We start from the raw sequence: 19,689 nt of genomic DNA on the forward strand, positions 1-19,689 counted from the left end.
TATCCAAGTGTTTGGCATATAGCAGTTGAGAAGTGAATATATAATCAGTGAATGAATGTAGCTGAAAGATAGCAAATGCCCATTGCTCAGTGACCTAGCATTGGACTACATATGTATTCCATAGAGCTGAGTGTACTGTGTGAATAAACGTATTTTTTTTTTTAAAGGGAAAAGTGGAAAAACTTAGGGTGCACTAATTCTGCAGTTGCCTTCGTAACTGTCATCTTCATAGCCCTTGTTGACATGATACTTGGTCTTCTGGCAGTCTATTATCTTTTATTTTTGGCACAGAATTTAAGAGGGATCTGATCTTCATCATCAAATCCAATTCTTACTCAGAGCAGGATTGTTGGGAGGTTTTTTCAACCCTTGGTAAGAAACTTAATTATTCTCTGCTCCCTTGTACCCAGCAATTCTCAAATCAAATAAGTAGAGTATATTTCTAGCTTAAGACATAGATGTCTCAATTCCAATAGAAATATTAAAGCATTCATATTCCACTAATAGATATAATTAGTTAAAGCCATATTTTCTGTTGGAAATTAATTATTGGGGTTAGTTGTAGAGCTATGTATATGGGTGTTGTGAGTATATATGTGTGCATGTTTATGTTTAAAATATATATTCATGATATATATTTAAGACATATATATGGACATATTTGAGACAAGATGGATGAACCTGGAGGACATTATACTAAGTGAAATAACCCAGACACAGAAAGACAAATATTGCGTGATCTCACTTACATATGGAATCTAAAAGGGGAAAAAAACCCTAAAAAATTTAACTCATACTAACAGAGAGTAGAATGGTGGTTACCAGGGGCTGGGAGAGGGGGTCATGGGGAGAGATTGTTTAATGGGTACAAAGTTTCAGTTTTGCAAGATGAAAAGAGTTCTGGAGACAGACGTTGATGATAGTTACACAACATATGGATGCACTTACTGTACACTTAAAAGTGACCAAGATAGTAAATTTTATGTTGTATGTATTTTACCACAATAAAAAAACTGAGGTGACTGAGAAGGGTCCTGGATGTCTGTCCCCTAAAGTCTTCTGAATTGCTTTTATCAGTGCCCCTGCAGCTTTGTCTGCGGGCCTTCCTTCCGGATCCTGGCTGTTGTCAGCAATGCCCTGCTGTTATAGAGGTGATGGTAGGGGATGATTGCTGGTCACTGATAATGATGATCATGATCATGATCATGGTGATGATAACAATGATGGCAAATACAACCAATAATTTTAATAACTAAGAGAGAAAAAGGAAAGAAGTGAAAAGAAGAGGAAGAGAGTAAGGAAGAGCAAGAAAAGGAGAATTACTATGTTCCAGGAGCTGTGCTAGTCGCTTTGTCCTTTCTTTCAATAAATGCTTATGACATAAAAAATACGAGGAAGTGGAAAACCTGTATGTTAAAGTCAGTAATATTATTATTTTAGAATAGATTTTTCCAGATCTGAGTGTTCCAGTGTTTGATATATATTAGAGCATTTTGAGTTTTCAGAACAATTTATGAATTTAAGACAAATGTTTCTTAATTTTTCTTTCACTAAAGTCTTTGCAATCTAGTTTAAAATCTAAAAGAGGCCAAGGACCAAGTGTATTCATTTTTTATCCCAAGCGTGTACCAATGTTCCTGATATCCATTAAACTTTTAAATATTTATTGAATTTGAATGAATAAAGTGGCATTATATTAAAATGGCCTATTATGGGAACATAACAGAGCAGATGAAGTGATAATATTAATTGGCAGAAAGCAATTTCTAATTAATTGAAATGATAAGGGGAAGGGAGTAGTTATATGAGGTTTAGATTTAAACTGATAATGTAAGTAGGTGAAAGTAGGGCTGCTTCTTAAGATGAGAGTTTGCTTTTGGGGTCTGTTGGTAATGTGAATTGATGAAGTCAACTGATATGTTTTTCAGATTAAGTTCTTAAAAATCATTCTTTGTTTTGTTGTGTCTAATTAGCATGGAACTGTTTATCCCTAAAACCCTATCACCATATGAGTCCATTATTCTTTCAGAAACCGGGTCTTTGACTTATATACTTAGCCAATATTGAAAGTATAGCTAGATGTAATTTCCTTTTTTACCTAATCCCTTAGTAACTTCTTGTGGTGTCACCATCTTTTGTAAGCAAATGCATAGTCTTTACATTGTGGTACCCACTGCTCTAAGCTCTTAATACACATTAACTCTTTCCATTCCCATAATACCTCTTTGAGGTACGTAACGTCATCATCCCCATTTTACAGACAAGGAATCTGAAGCATCCCAGAGAGGTTAAGTGAATGAGCTAGTAAGTAGCAGAGCCAGGATCTGCACCCAGTTTGTCTGGCTGCAGAGTCTAGGCTCTTAAATAGTAGCTCTGCTTCATCTCGGTCATGCTAACAAGCATTTCCTAGAGATCATTCTTCAGAATATTATATCATGAGGCACTGTGATAAAACCTCTGTATTCAACTAGTTTGGTAAATATTTAAGACTATGTACACTTTGTTTTACTTTCTGGCATAACAAATAACCTGCTACTATAACAAATTACCTCCAATTTAGTGGATTAAAACATACAAATTTATTTTCTTACAGTTCTGGAGATCAAAAGTCGTAAAATCAAGATGTGGGTAGGGCTATGTTCCTTCTGGAGGCTGTGGGGAGAATCTATTTTCTTGACTTTTCCAGCCTGTAGAAGCCTTCTGCATTCCTTGGCTCCTGGCCTCTTTCTCTATCTTCAAAGCAAGCAGTTTAGCATCTGAATTCACCTAAATAATCCAGGATAAACTTCCCATTTCAATTTCCTTAATTTAACCACATCTGCAAAGTCCCTTTTGCCAGGAAGGTAATATGTTCACAGGTTCCAGAGGTTAGAATATATACATATTTGGGGCCATTATTCTCTTTACCGCACACTTTTTGTGTTATCATAATGTGTTGAAAGCTATGAGCATTCCTCAGTAATGGATCTTTTTCTTCTTTAAAACTCATATGCAAGATACATCATCAATTATAGTACCATAAAATGAAAAACCACTGCTAAAGGAATTGTGATATGATGTTCTCCAACTAATCTTATTTTATGTGTATTTAAAGTTTTTTTTTTAGATTTTAGACATATTTTTTATCATATATCACTCGTACATAAATAAAAAATATAAATGAAATAAGTGAGTTAAGGTATTCTTAAAACTTCACATTTAGAATCTCACTCTCCTAAATCACTTCTGACTCTTGGTTCTTGATAATTTGTGTTTTTTCCCTCTCAGTATTGTCCTCTGTGCAATCTAGAGTATTGGTGATAAAGAACTGAAAAAACCTAAATCCGAGAATTCAGTGAAAGAACTAAGACCTGTGCTCTGAAGTTGACTTTGAAATTTCGTAGAGCTAGTATTTTGGGAAAGTTGTTAAACCCCTTTGATTCAGCCCTTGCTTCACTCCGCCCCACTATGGTTTGACTTATAGAGGTTAAAAGAATGCTTCACTATTGAATCTGGCATTTTCTTTCAAGATATTGATACGGATTCTGCAAATTTTGATGACTATACTTTTGTGGTTCAAGTAGAAACATGGAACAACATAATTTGCCATATGGCCGATGGCAAAATTGTAAAAGTTCGGAGATTTTAAAATTTGAAAAAAAAAAAAAGCCTTAAAGTTGGCAGCTGGATTTCACTGAGAAGTTGGTGAAACATTCATTTTGGATAGTACCAGAGGAATGTTGTTGCATTGTCGGGGAGTATTGTGGGTCAGTAATGATCTAAGGTCAGAAATTTAGTGTAAGACTGCCCAGTATCAGTATGTTTCTTTCCCTGGAAATGTTAAGATGTTCAAGTGCAGTTGTAGAAGTTAGGAGGCTAGCTGAATTTAATCCGGGTTGTGGCTATGCAAGGTGAACATTGTAGAGAGAGGAAGGTGTGAGGGAGTTAAGGGGGTTTGCAGGGTAGTGCTTATGATAGTGGCCCACACAACACCAGCAGGGCTAGAAGATGAACAAGACACGAGTGGGTGCTTGATAGTAAAAAAAAGAAATAAGGTCTATATTATGGAGGTGTAAATTTAGTCAAAGAAATGTAGGAATGGAAAGGCAATATCTGGATTGTTTAACAGACTCTAGAACCAGATTGTCTTGGTTTGAATTGAGACTCTGCCACTTCGGGGCACATCCTGGACAAGTTTCTTAATGTCTGTGCTTCAATTGTCTCATTTGAGTAGTGGGATAAAAATATTTCCTATTTTATTGCTTTGTTGTGAGGGTTATATAAGTTGATATTTATATAACACTTAATTCAGTGTCTGGTATACAGTAAGACAATAAATATATAATGAATTTATTATTTATTGATAATATTAAACATTTCATAATATTTCATTAATCATCATAAATTACTATTACTTGATTAGATGAGCTGAAAGGGTAGGAAGTCATAGTTTGAAAGAGAGTTGCTTGAAATAATAAGATATGAAGATAGTAGTTGATGGCTGAGATAGAGTGAAGGAGAAGATTACTGGAGATGAAATCAAGGAACCAAGAGACCAGGGTGTAAGAAGGATCATCTTGCTCAAAAAGTCACCACTTATCAGCTTTTCTTTTCCCAACTGAGATTCTGATGCTTTTGGTAGATTGAATTATTGGCCCCGGTTTCTCACACTTCCTTCCATCCACACCCTGCTATGGCTTCATCCTGGGTAATATGTATTTCCTCCTTCTCAACCTTGAGCTCAGCCATGTGACTTGTTTTGGCCAATAGAATGAGGTGGAAGTAACACAATTATCATTTCCAACCCTAAACCTTAAGGTGCTTTGTATATTCTGCTTGCTCTGCCTCTGCCAGGACCATGAGAAGAGCCTTCTCTGGGTGATGGTGCGCCTTCACACTGAAACCTAGAGGGAGCTTATGTGGTACAGAGTCAACCCAGTCTCCAGCAGAGGCTCCTTAGCTGTCAAAGCCCGAACAAAGGCTGTCCTGGCTGACTGACCTGCAGATCAATGAGAATCAATGCATATTGTGGTATGTCACTGAGATTGTGTGCTTGTTTGCATCAATATATAATTGATACAATAATTTCACAATTCCAAGCTATTGTTTTTCAGAGTTTTCTTAAAGACAGCCCTTAAAGGTAGTGAACAATTTTTCTTCAAATTCTCTGTCATTATATGAGGTGAGCTCACCTAGAATTTCAACCTTTTAACTGGGTCCTAGAAAAAAGAAATGTAAAAATGTGGAATAGATTTGGATAGCGAAAGGCTGGTTACACTCTATAGTGATTGTCCTAAATATAACACCACCCTCCACATATCCAAGTTTTCATGAAATTAGACTTTTTAATAGGAAGTTATTTTGTGAATATATAATTTATATTTTTATAGAAGTATATAGTTTATCATGTATTTTAATAAAGCTAAGTATTAAAATCAAGTCACTGCTTAGGAATGAGGCACATATGACAAGTCAAATTTCCTGTTAGTAGAGTAAAAACTATTAGGGCTTTTAATAAGAGCTAACATTTTTGAAATCTTTGTTCCACATATATTGTGTTATATAACTTAACATGCTCAATCTCATATAAGCTTTATGAGAAGCTTAATAAACATTAGATATATTTATTCATATTCATTTCACATATGAAAAAAATCATGTTTAGAGTTTTTATGTAAGTTGCCCAAAGTTGCAGTAGCAAGTAAGCCAAAGGAGTGAGATTCGAATTCTAGTCTATGCTGCTAATCCCTCTTCAGTACTACAGTCAGTCAACCATTTCGGTAAAGAACTCTGACTCTGGAGCCAAACCATCTTATTTTGAGTTCTGTCTTTACTGGTGTGCTTACTAGTTCTGTGCATCTTTTACCTTTCTTATATAGTGGGGAAAACAATAAGATTTATCTTATAGAATTGTGATGGTTAAATGTCATAATTCATGTTTAGCACATAGAATGGAGCCTGGTAGATAGAAAGCCTTCAAAAAATGTCAGCCACTAGCATCATCATCATCATCACTGCCACTTAATAGAATTTGGTATTTATGCGGACATCCCAACATTAAAGTGGAAGGGCGTTTGTAACAGAACAACAGAGTTGTTGGTAATAAAGAGCATCTGGTATTGCCTTTCTCCTACTAGTCTGAAATTTTATCTTACAAATAGCTGGTGATAAGAGATTTCAAACTGTCTTCCAGTAAATGTGGTGCTTGTAATTAAATTGTTTAGAAGGTCTCTTTTTTGTGCTCTTCTCTCTGTAATGCTGATTTAATCATCTTCGGCATATAGTGTCCTATTGGCAGGATTCCCATGTGTACTTGTAAGTGGAAGGTTATATGCTAATGGATGTTCATTGTGTAATGGGAGCATGGGGTATTTATTTCTTATGGCAGAGCTTGTTACTCAGGTTATTAGTTCCTGTTTGTACTCAGTTGTTGCACATCTTACCTGATCATGTAAAGGCTGAGTCAAATATACGCAGTCTCTCATTTGTGCCACTGCAGGGGGTTTATGTGCTTGATTTCATTTCCTATTCTAGAAAGTGCCTTTTACTTCCTGATATTCCCCTGAATTCCTCTCATGGCTGAGTGGATCCTTGCCATTCACAGATTTAACATTTGTGGTTTTGACAAGTCGCATGAAACCTGGAAAGTTCATGACTTGTGGTACTTGTAAGTGTGTAAGGCTTATGATTAAATCGTGTGTCCTTGAGGCCAGGCTGAGGGGAAAAAAACATGAGGCTATGAGTGAACCTCATCAACCACTCTGTCTCAATATCAGCGTGCTCTGTTGTTCTCAGCTTGTCATCAGGTATGCAGAAGCCCTCATTAGAGGTCTGAAGGGGTTATTTAAATGCATCATTACATTCAACAGATTTATGTGAGAAATTATATGCTATAGTGACATTTACGCATGTGAGAATTTGCAAAGGTCTTTTGACATATCCCTTGTGAATGTTACAAGTCTGTGGCATATGTTAGATTAAACAGAATGAGGTTTGGCCTCCCCCTATTGGGGATGATCCCAAAGGGTACTGGTTTTATAATAAGGTTTCGGGAAATCGATGGTTGGCAAACTCAATTAGGATTATTGTCCTTCCTAGGCACTAAAATGGAGATCAAATTGTCAGCTCAACTCAAAGGTATTCGGGTATTTCTCTTTTAAAAATCTTAGAGGAGTTTTACAACTTGAAATGTTGGAAGCTAAGGCCTTAAGAAGAAGCAATTCTGTGCGTGAGCCAATTTGAATCACATTTGTGTAACAGGCAGACAACAGTGTATAACAGTGCAGAAGAAGATTTCAGTGACTAATTTTTAAATTAGTTTTAAAAATTATTCATTCTCTTTCGGCACTTCCATGGGTGTAGAGTAGTCCCTCTACCTTGATTCTGGGTGTAGCCAAATAACTTGTTTGGCCAATGGGATATTGGGCAGATTTGACACGAGCAAGCCCCCTGAGTGTGAGCAGACATTCTGTCTTGAGCTTATGCCATTGCTATGAGATGAACAAGATGGGGCCTACTTGCTGGTCCCAGGAGGAGGGTTACATGGAACAGAGCTGACCCATCACAGCCCAGGCTAGAGCACCAACCAGGATCCCCCCCACTGTAGCAGATAACTTGGGTGAAATCAGCAGGGCCTCTGAGCCCCGCCTGCATCAGTATCAGTCTACCCATAGATCTGTGAGATAATGGATTGTTGTTTTAAGCTGCTATACTTAGAAGAAGTTTGCAACACAGCAATTTTGTGGCAGGAGCTAATGAATACATATACTATTAAGAAGCAAAAGAGGATATAAGAGATGGAAAAACTATTTGCCTAGCACTTTTTTGTAAACCCTCTGTTATGGACTGAATTGTGCCCCCCTAAAATTTATAGGTCGAAGCACTAATGCCCAATGTGACTGTCTTTGGAGAAAGGACCTTAGGAGAGGTAATTAAGTTAAATGAGATCATAAAGGTGAGGCCCTAATTCCAGTGTCCTTATAAAAAGAGGAGACACCAGTGATTTCTCTCTTTCCACACACACGCAGAGAAAAGAGCATGTGAGAACACAGCAAGAAGGCTGCTACCTATAAGCCGGCAAGAGCAATCTCACCAGAAACCAACCCTAACAACATCTTGATCTTGGACTTCTAGCCTCCAGAACCAGAGAAAAGAAATTTCTGTTATTTAAGCCACCCAGTCTGTAGCATTTTATTATAGCAGACGGAGCAGACTAATACACTCTACTACAGATTTCAACCTCCTGACAAATTTGGCCTGAACCGTGCCCTCTAACTTGAATAAACTGATAGCAACATATTCTTGATGGTGAAATAAAATACCAGGATTTTGATATATGCTTGGTGAAGAGTAAGGGAGCGAGTGACTGGAAAGGGGAAAAGATATTTTGTTTCAAATTTCTCTTCTGAGAGTAGCCAGTATCCCTTTATTATAGGCTCAAGAAATTAAGGTAGCAGATCCATTTCCAAAGTTCTGGTACTTTACACTAAAAATACACCAATATTAATTTGGCATCTACCTTATGTCAAACATAGGTTACTGTGCTAAACATGAGCTGGAGTGAGGCAACAACGAATAAAAAGAGGCATGATACTATATATATATATATGTATAGAATGTGAATCTCATTTTATACCCCTCCTAAATAAGGAATAAGTTTAATTCTTTAGCCGCTTAGAGTTTAAGAGGCAAAATTTTGGTCTTAGTTTGGATTCTGTTTTTTGGGTTGTCATATTTTTGGATTCTGCAATATCTTTCTTTGGGGTGACACTTGGATCAAATGTCTCTAGAAGCATTCTGATCTCTTTCTTAGATGCCTCAGGCTCTTTCATTGTATTCCTAAATCCCATTTAGAAACTATTTCTGTTAATTTAGAAAAATTCCCTATACAGCTTTAATATCTTCGTTCATCTCTTCCATCATTTACCATTGCATCACCATGCTGAGCAGGAGGTGTTTTTATCCCTCTACAGCTGCTGTTCTTCACATTTGGAAGACTGTATTCGTTCTTCTTGGGCTTTGTTTTCCTATAACACTCACTGCTGGGCTGACCTAACTGGTATTCCATTTTGTGTGTGTATGTTCTGCTCTTTTGACCTCGTTTCACTATGTGATTTGTTCTGTCAAATGCACCTTAAAAACCTCTCAGGGCTCCTTCTTGATGTTTGGAGAGGTCCCTATGTCTGTGGAATGACAGAGGTTCACCATTGCTGTCATCTTGGCTCTGCTCACCACTCTAACTTCAGTGTTAGCATTATAATTTCTTTGATTAGCCTATTTCATTTCCCCTCCATTTTTGGTTTTTGCATGACCCTTCTCTATTTTCCCCTATGGAATTTTTTTTATGCCTTTTTCTTTTCTTTTTTTTTTTTGAGGAAGATTAGCCCTGAGCTAACATCTGCTGCCAATCCTCTTCTTTTTGCTGAGGAAGACTGGCCCTGAGCTAACATCCATGCCCATCTTCCTCCACTTCATGTGGGACACCTGCCACAGCATGGTTTGACAAGCGGTGCGCAGGTCCATACCCAGGATCCAAACCAGCAAACCCTGGGCTGTTGAAGCAGAAGTTGGGAATTTAACCACTGTACCACTAGGCTGGCCCCTCAGCTATGGAATTTTTAATCTTGTTCTTATGATTCCCTTGGGACAGAATGACTCCCACTCAACAACAGCTATTTTCCCCAGATTTTCACATGTCTATTAAGGGCATTCTTATCATTTGGGTGTCAGCTCACATGTCACTTCCTCAGCCAGGCCTTCCCTGACAGCCTATCCAAGTATTTTTCTCCCCATCTGGGAATCCTTCTCCCTTCCCTGGCTTCTCTACCTCATTAGCCTGTTTTTATCTTCAAAGTGCTCTATTGCAATAATCTATTTTTTTGCTTGTTTATTGTTCATTTACTCATAAGAATGTAAACTTTATGAGAACAAGAGCTTTTCTTGTTTTGTTTACCAGTGTACCCCAGCAGGTAAAGTAATTCCTGGCACATTCTGAGTTCTGATAGATACTTGTTGAATGAATGAATAAATGAATAGGTGGAAAGAAAGGACAATCTATGAAATAAAAGAATGAATCTTCTGCGGATATTTTTCCAGCTGTTCATTTCTAAAATTTCCCCTTTTTCCACATTTGTATGCTAAATATACCAAAACCTGGGCTTAGACTGAAACTCATGTTATTCTACCAGGAAATTTCACAAGTAAATTCTTAAGTATATACTGCTCCTATTTATACATCCTACTAGAATATTGCAATGGTTGAAAACAATGATTTTATATCCTAAATGCCTTCTGATAATTCCTTGACAAATTATCTATCTTGTGTGTTTTCAAGATATTTTCTTGTGTGGTTAAATGGTCTAAAATAGTCGAGAATAGTCTTTTACTGGACATATTGAGACAACATATTAGAAGAGGAAATAAATTTAGAGATGTTGCCCAAAGTAAGTTCTGAAAACTAAGATAACAGGAATGATTTTTATTGCCAATAACAACACACATTTTTTGTATATCATTTTATGGCTCCATTTTTAAGCCTACTGCTTTATTTTATCTTTATAATAATATTACGATATGGCTGATGAAAGATGGTCTCCATTTTCCTGAGAGGGAGAGGAAGGCATTTGACTTAACAGTCATTAAGGCTTAGAGTCCCCAACTTCTCATCCAGGACATTTCCATTCCTACCATCAAGTATTAGGTTTTTGACATATAATTTGATTTAGCTTAATATAGAAACACATCATTTCTCTAGCTGCAAACTACATTTCTGTCTCAGGAGAAGTCTTTAACATTTAGAACGGTGGAGTGGAAAGTATCCTGGACTAGGAAGCAGTAGACTGAGGTCCGCCTCTGGTATATTACTAACTAGTTGGTCATTCTTGAGAAAAACAAGTTCATTCTTTGGACTCCAAATTTGTCCTATGTATAATCTAGATTACACTAACGTTTTTTTTTCTAAACATTGTTTAACAGAGTCACTTGATAAGTGTACTATTAGAAAAAAAATCTCTGGTCACAAAAGCTTGAAAAATAAGGCAGTCTGTATTTTCCTCTTTGAAATTCACAATGTAGTTTAGCATATTAAATGCTCCAGGAAGTTCGGAAGTTTAAAAAATGAAGGGAAGAAAAGAAAAAAGCAAAAATGTTGCTGAGCTTTATTTAGCCTAATGATACTCAAGCTTATTTGGTCAGTCACAGAATCTCTGCTTTGGAAGAAATGCACCCCAGAAATAATTTTGTGAACCAATCAAGTTAGGACAGTCTGAGTATCTTCTGGTTGTGAAAGCCTATAAATCTTTTATAGACTATGATTTAATAAGCCAGCTGGCTCTATTTTATACTAAAGATTGATTTGTTAGGAAACACTTGTATGGATTCTCATAAAAAGATTATATAGATTATATGCTTTTGAAATATATATTTGAGTATAGTATAAAATAACTAGAAGCATATTAAATTCCAACATTGTTGTAATTGTTGGAATAATTTCTTGCTCTATTGAGGGATGTGCCCTTGGCCTAGCTTCAGGCCACTACATAACCCTCTTCTCTTGACCTGTCATGAAATCCTGTCTTCTTTTTCTTTTCACTACTCAAATTTGAGGCAACCTTGGGGCTTCAGTCAACTGGCAGGCTGTAAAATATTGCTGCCCTGGAGCAAGTCACAGCTTCCTCTTGTGGTTTTCCCATTAGTGCCTGAAAAAAAGAGAATTTTTTAATGTGGGCATATGCTGTATGTTTGAACCATTTGTGGAACTCAGTAAACAGTTTTTTTTCATTCTCCTAGCTGTAAGCGCAGTTCATTGCAACCAAGACGAGGGGAAGAAAGAAAGGAAGGGAGGGTGGGAAGGAGAGATTTGTGTCTTAGAAAATAATCCTCCAGTAATTTATGACTGTGAAAGATGAAACTAAGGTTTTACAGAATGAGTTGGAATTGCTGGGATCAAATCTCCATTCTGCCACTTAAATTGCTGTCAATAGGAAAAACATTTTGGGGCTTAGAAAAGCAAACGTAAAAAGTAAAATTATAATTTATTGAATTATTTTCTTATTAATACATGCCTTTGGGCAAAATAGTCTTGATACCTTAAAATGGTGATAATGATGCAATTAATAGTCTATTAATAATCTCGTGAGCATTTACTTTAAGGCAGGTCTATACTAAGTGTTTTAAAAAGCATTATCTTAAGGGCTAGCCCAGTGGTGCAGCAGCTAAATTTGTGCCCTCTGCTTTGGTGGCCTGGGGTTTGCTGGTTTGGATCCCAGACACGGACCTTTGCACTACTTATCAAGCCATGCTATGGCAGGTGTCCCACATATAAAGTAGGGGAAGATGGGTACAGATGTTAGCTCAGGGCCCATCTTCCTCAGCAAAAAGAAGAGTATTGGTGGTGGATGTTAGCTCAAGGCTAATCTTCCTCAAAAAAAAAAGAAGCATTATCTTATATCCACACAACATACAAACATACAATTACAGCTCATGAGATTACACAACTTTTCAAGATCAGAAATGGACCCCAACTCAAAAGTGAGTCTTAACCACTGTCCATACTGCTTCTGTACCAAGATTACAATGCACGTGTCTGTTTCATGAGATAAAGCTATTAGTTCTTAACAGCAATTGGACATTTGTTTTATCATAGTTTCCTGGGACACAAATTTGGTATCTAACCAGTTGGAGATATTGATGTTAATGCTCACGATTTAGCTGATGGATTTAACTACCTTCAACTGTCTGGAAGGAAATTACTGACTGTGCAGGTGTTATCTGTTTCCTGTACATAGAAGGTCCCAAGTCAAGCACCCAAAATAGTCATTTTCTAGAGTGTGTTTCCAAGGAGGCACTTCCGCATAGAGTAAAATGGTACACAATCGGGATTCAGCCAAACAGGAGCATTCCTAGGCTACAGGAAAGAGAAAATCTTTGGACTTAGTTAAACTAAACTATGACAAATAGATCTTATTCTTTTTTTAAAAAATCTTTTAAGGAGTCTAGTGCTCTATTAACTTCTGATCTCATCAATATTTAAGAAAGTATCATTTAAGTTTCATTGTGATGCATATTCGTGTTTCTGAATCTGCTGCATTTGGACAGGTGACCTCGTGGATAGATTTGAGGAGGGATAAAGGAAACAATGAGAGAATCTGGGTCTACCTGGCCCTTACTCTTTCTGTGGCCTGGATCATGCATAGCTAGGTACCCACTGTGGCTTTGCTTTCCTGCATCTACCATTTATGCTAATTCCCTTGATGTAAAGAGCAGTGAGATTAATGAGTTAAATAATACCAATACGTACCTGAATACAAATACAAATACTAACTACAATTTATTGATCTCTAGTTATTTTCTGGGTAGGATTTTAAGTATTTTGAATTTAATAGCTTGCTTACTGTTCACTGTATTTTATAAGGTAGGTACCATCATTATGCACATTTTATCATTGAGGAAACAGGTTTTTAGAGAACTAAGGCATGTGTCCAGGCATATGCTATTACCATCTCCAGGGAATATGCCACTGTTTGAGTATTCAGTTAGGTAGGCCTATGTTGTTGTTCTAACTTTTCCCTCACTTTGTTTTGTTTATCTTCAAAAGTCCTGTCCAGTATCTCGGAGCAGCACTGCTTGGGAGAAAGGCATTTGAGATTGATTGCCATGTGAGTTTCATGAACAGTTTCTTCCTAGTTGAGAATTTCCCCAATCTGTGAAATGGGAGAAAAGAAGATGGCAACATTCTTTCAAATTTTCAGAAGAAGATCTGGCATCCATATGCACTTTTCAATCAAAACACACAGAAGTAGACAAATTGGTTCACACACATAGATACAGATGTGTGAAGATTTTAAATCTTTCATTTTTCCTTGTATTAACTGTGTCTCTTTGTGTGGTATAGAGGCTTCCCTCTAAATTCACACCTAAAACATGATTTTTCGCTTTTCTTTGCCTCCTCCTTACATGGAAAAGCCATAACAAACGATTTTTCCCAAGGCAAATTTCTATTTCTAACCTTGCTGATCATATTTTTTAAAATTTCAATTTGATCTGACTTCACTACTTTTAACAAAATATTAACTGCTGCTGTGTGTGCTTGTTTCCTTTTTAATTGTGAGAATTTTTTTCAATCATTGATGAAATTTTACATATTATTTTGGAAAGTGTGGAAAACACAGTAAAGAAGCAAAAAGGACATTCATAATCTATACAAAAGTAGCCCTAGCTAACTGATTTTAAATATTTTTTCCTTATCATGGGCGATCTGTACACCCAGCACACCTAGATCCTGTTTTCTAAATAACATTTTCCAATAAAAGGAATCAGTGTGACTTTGAGAAATGACTGGCTCTAGGGCTGGGGCAGGGCAAATGCTAGATTAGCCTGGAGCATCTTATAGTACCAGAAAGTAGTGAAGTACTCTAAAAGTGGAAGTATGGGGTCATGTCAAAGGCACACGGGAGAAAACTGGAAAGATCTTCTAACAGGCAAAGCTAGAATACTTTGAGTAGTATTGGATTATAACCTGAAGTAAAAAATAGACATAAATGAGCCTATATGCTGCTTTAAATAAATGATTAAATAAGTAAATAAATGGGAGAGAAAAGATGCATCTTCTTTTTAGAAAAATTCAAATAGTATATGTAGATACTCCTCCCTTCAGGAGATGAAGTTTAACCCCAGTCTAACATGAGAAAAACATTACAGAAACCCAGATACCTGACTAGCACTCCTTAACACCACCACATGGAAAACAAGGAAAGCCTGAGAAACTGTCAAAGACAAGACGGACCAGGGAGACCTGCCAACTCAGCGCTGTGTGGTGCCTGGACTGGATGCTGGAAGAGAAAGGGGATGTTAATGGAAAAACTGGTGAAATCTAATAAAAGTCTGGACTTTATTTATTTGTAAAGTATTAATGTCAGTTTCTTAGTCTTGGCAAATATACCATGGTAACTCAAGATGTTAACCAGGGGGAAACTGAGTGAAGAATATGCAGGAGATCTATGGACTATCTTTGCAAACTTTTCTGTAAATCTAAAATTATTCCTACGTGTAAAGTTCATTTAAAGAAAGAATGCCTCTGACTGAGGCCAAACATATTAGGTAATCTACAGTAGCTTTTATTCTTTCATTTGGAGACATTTTTCTGCTTACTGTCTTGGACTCTTGTACACTCATCAACGTGGCGTTTCCCTCCTCCCATCATCCTGCAAATTCCCTTTACTTCTCTATTAAGATAGAACCATTATTTTCTGCTTCCCATGTCCTTTTCTTTATGTCTCCAGCCACCATTTTTGGAGTAGCTGTCTTAGGTATAGCAGAAGAGAGGTAAAGTTTGTGAGCATTTGTCAAAAAAAAGTCTTTATTCTACCTAACCACTTGACTGATAGTTTGGAGGTTTTAGGGTGGAAAACTCAGAAAATCAACACAAACCTTATTCCAAACCTTTGCTTGTAAGTTTCTTTATTCTCTCCCTCCTCCTCCTCCCCCTCATCACTATCTCCGGAAGCTTTTAGGATATGTTTTTCTCCAGGGCTCAAAAACCTCGTGTTGATGTGCCTTGGTGGGAGTTGTTTTTCATTAGTTATGGTGCTAACCAATGTATGTCTTTCAGTTCAGAAAAATGTAATTTTATTTTTTAAAACACATTTCTCCTATTGTCTTTGTACCTTTTTTTCCTGGAAATTTTGTTGGTCAGCAATTGAACTTCCTGTGATTATTTGTCTAGTTGTTCTTTAATTTTTTCTCACACTACTTTTTGAGAGTTTTCTCAACTTTGTCTTTCAAAACTTCAACTGAAGTTTTAACTGTCATATTTCTATATACAAAAGGTATCTTTTTTTTCTCTAATTGACATTTTTAAAGAAATAGCATCCTGTTCTTTTTTCACAGAGCAATATCTCAAAGAATATTAATTACATATACACATTTTGAAGTTGTCTCCCGTTTCCTGTATTGTACCTATTTCTTTGCATTAGTTTATTTTTCTGTTTTGTTTTTAAAGTTTCTAACACTTATGTTGAAGACTTTCCTCAAATGTTTGGTGATCTTTGCCTATCTGTTCATATTTGAGATTGAAGCACTGAAAACTGGAGACTGATGTGTGGGCAGAATTTGTTGGCTGTTGGACTCCACTGTCGGGTGATCATGTACTATCACCAATTTGTTGGAAATGTCCAAACTTCACCATCTGTATATCTTTTCCTTTGGGCTGGGTTGTTTCTCCAAGGAGCATTCTCCAGTTAGAGGCCTGGGCAGTATGACCTGGCTGTCAGAGGCCTGTATAGGACTGTATAGGAGAAATCATAAATTCGTACGTGTAAGACATCTTCTGTTTTCAATATTCAATGGTGGTCCTATTCTCAGCTATTACTGATGTATCCATCCTTGTGTCCAGAGCCTAATTCTTCCAAGTTGTCCAAATATTACACCAAAGTTGAGAGAAGTAGTAGGAGGTCTAACTGCTCCTTTAAACTGATTTTCAAATACTCCTTCTATTATTAGTCTTACTCTGATCCCCACATTCTGAAATATCTGGTGCTCCCAGTTCCGAAGTCTTTCTGGGAGTCTGCCGGATAAATTGGCTGCTTCATGTTGGCATCCTGTCGTGAATGGATTACAGCTTTCTCTGTTTTAGGTTTTAGGTTTCTCCCGTTTTCATAATAACCTCTCATCCACCTGGTTTTCATCTTCCAAAAACTTGCTGACATCTTCTGGCTGTTACACCTGCTTCTGTTCCGTAGTCCTCCTGGGGTTATTCCTGTCCTCTTCTTCTTCTTCTTTTTTTCTGTCATTTTAGGGGGCTTACAGGAGAGAGCAGAGAGTAATGCATGAACTTAATCTACAATATTTACTGCACATCCCCCTACCGTTTTTATCTGGAAATCTTCACAAGTTCAGTTCCGATAAAACATCTTGTGCTAATGACAAAGTGTTGACAAATATAATTAACTTGGGGCTCGTTCTTACTTTTTTAACTGTCTAAATAAAGAAAAAATATATCAAGCTATCTTATTAATGTAAACAAATATTTTACTGAAAAATGCCAAAGTTTAGTTTGTCTCCAACTTGAAAGGCAGAGTATTTATATCAAATTACTTGGTCTTTTGGAGAAGGCTTGACTGTACTGAAAATAAATTTGACTAGGCTGAATGTGTGATTTGTACTGACATTTCTGAGATATTCAGATTCTTGAATGTGAAATATAAAATGAGCCTCAGTAGGGGTGTGAGACTAACAAATTTGAGCCAACTAGTTGTTTGCAAAAGTACATGGATTAAAAATAATTTTGGATAGTTCTAATGCCAGTTGAATTAAGCTGTCATTGTCTTGAATCTTACACTCTGAAGCATTCTGTAATAAGAAATTTCAAATTACCACTTCAGCTTCCCCAAGTGGACTTATGAAAATGGAAATGAAAACATACCCTGTTTTTGGAGGCCTCTGTGGCATCAGATTATGGCATAGTACTCAGTTAGAAATGACTCTCCATATAGAATATACACTCAGTAAAAATGGGTAGAGTCCAGAGCAGATGATGGCGCTGGTAATGGCAGGCAAGCTCATCAAACTTGCTTCCATCTTTTAACGCACTGTACACAAGTACTATTGTATGAGGAGGGATCAAAACACCTTCATATCTTTGAAATGAGTTCTTCTCTATTTAGCCTTTGTCTTCCCATGTCAGGTAAGAACTGGCCGTTTAGGCTTCCCAGTGTTTTCCAAGAGGTGAAGAGAATGCATTATCATGGGGTTCTTCTTTAAGTCTCTCTCCATACTTGGGGGTCTCCTTTGATTGGAGAGAACAATATAGAGGTGAGTAAAGAAGACTTCATTCATTTGAAATTTAAAAAAAATGGTAAATGGGAGTTTCCCATTGTCAAAGTAGCATTTGAGTTGATGATTTTTCTAAGTAAACCAACTTGTTTATACATGCTGTAGGCTTCTATTACACTCCATTCTGCAAATTTGGTTTTCTGCAATGGAAGCTAGATTGAAGAAGATTTCTAATAAGTATTATCAGAAGAATATCAGGATAATATTATTTCATCTAAAGATTAGTCTTACATCATGATTCTAATTAGGATTGTTCAGTGAGTTTTCATTATATGTCTTTTGGTGGAATTCTATATGTATATTTTTAGCCTGAGACTGCATATAACACTTTATTTTCAATTTTTTTTCTATTTTTTAATTGAAGTATAATTGACATATAACATTATATTAGTTTCAGATGTACAACATAATGATTCAATATTTATATGAATTGTGAAATGATCACTACAACAAATCTACTAACATCATTCCTGACACATAGTTACAAAATTTTTTTTATAATGAGAACTTTTAACATTTACTCTCTTAGCAACTTTCAAATATGCAATATAGTGTTATTAACTATAGTTGCCATGCTGTATATTACATCCCAATGATTTATTTATTTTATAACTGGAAGTGTGTACCTTTTGACCCCCTCACCCATTTCAGCAACTCCCCCAACCCCCCTTCTGGCAACCACCCATCTGTTCCCTGTATCTGTGAGCTTGGTTTTCTTTTTTATTAGATTCCACATGTAAGTGAGATCATATGGTGCTTGTCTTTGTCTGACATATTTGACTTGGCTTAATGCCCACAAGGTGCATCTATGTTGTCACAAATGGCAAAATTTTCTTCTTTTTTATGGCTGAATAAGATTCCATTGTAGATATACACCACATTTTCTTTATCTGTTCATCTGTTGCTGGGCACTTTGGTTGTTTTCACATCTAAATAATGCTGCAATGAACATGGAAGTGCAGGTATCTTTTTGAGCTAGTATTTTTGTTTTCTTTAGATAAATACCCAGAAGGGTCATTGCTGGATCATATAGTAGTTCTATTTTTAATTTTTTGAGGAACCTTCATATTGTTTTCCATTGTGGCTGCACCAATTTACATTCCCACCAACGGTGCATAAGAGTTCCCTTTTCTCCACATCCTCACCAATGCTTGTTATTTTTGTCTTTTTGACAATAACCATTCTAACAGGTGTGAGGTGATATTTCATTGTGGTTTTGATTTGCATTTCCCTGATGATTAGTGAGAAGCATCTTCTCATGTATCCATTTGCCAGCTGGATATCTTCTTAGGAAAAATATCTATTAAGATCCTCTGCTTATTTTTTGATCAGTTTGGTTTTTTTTTGTTATTGACTTGCATGATTTCCTTATATATTTTGGATATTAACCTCTTATCATATATATGATTTTCAAATATTTTCTCCCATTCAGTAAGTTGCCTTTTTATTTTGTTGATGATTTCCTTTGCTGTGCAGGTAGTGTTTTTCATATCAAGGAAAAAAAGGTATTCAAATATGATTTTACTTTCTCTATGCCCAACAGACTTCAGACAACATGTGTCAACAACAAGAATCAAGAGTCTTCAGATGACAGTACTGAAAGGTAGGAAAAGTTAAATAATTCCTCTGTGGCCAAATGTAACTCACATCACCATTAATAGGTTTTAGCTATATCAAAATAGAATACAGATTTTTTTTTTAACCTCTTTAACATTTAATTTGATCCTAACAAAAGTATTTTCTTATATTTCACTTTAGGACTGCTAAGAATCATCACACAGAGTGTGTCTCTAACAAACTAAAAATAGGAAGAAAAGGAATTTCAGGTTAGGAAAAATACTTAAAACATATGCTAGTCGGGTATTTTTTTTGGTGCCTATT

The sequence above is a fragment of the Equus caballus genome, chromosome 3, assembly GCF_041296265.1.
Source record: "Equus caballus isolate H_3958 breed thoroughbred chromosome 3, TB-T2T, whole genome shotgun sequence".
NCBI classification, from domain to species: Eukaryota; Metazoa; Chordata; class Mammalia; order Perissodactyla; family Equidae; genus Equus; species Equus caballus.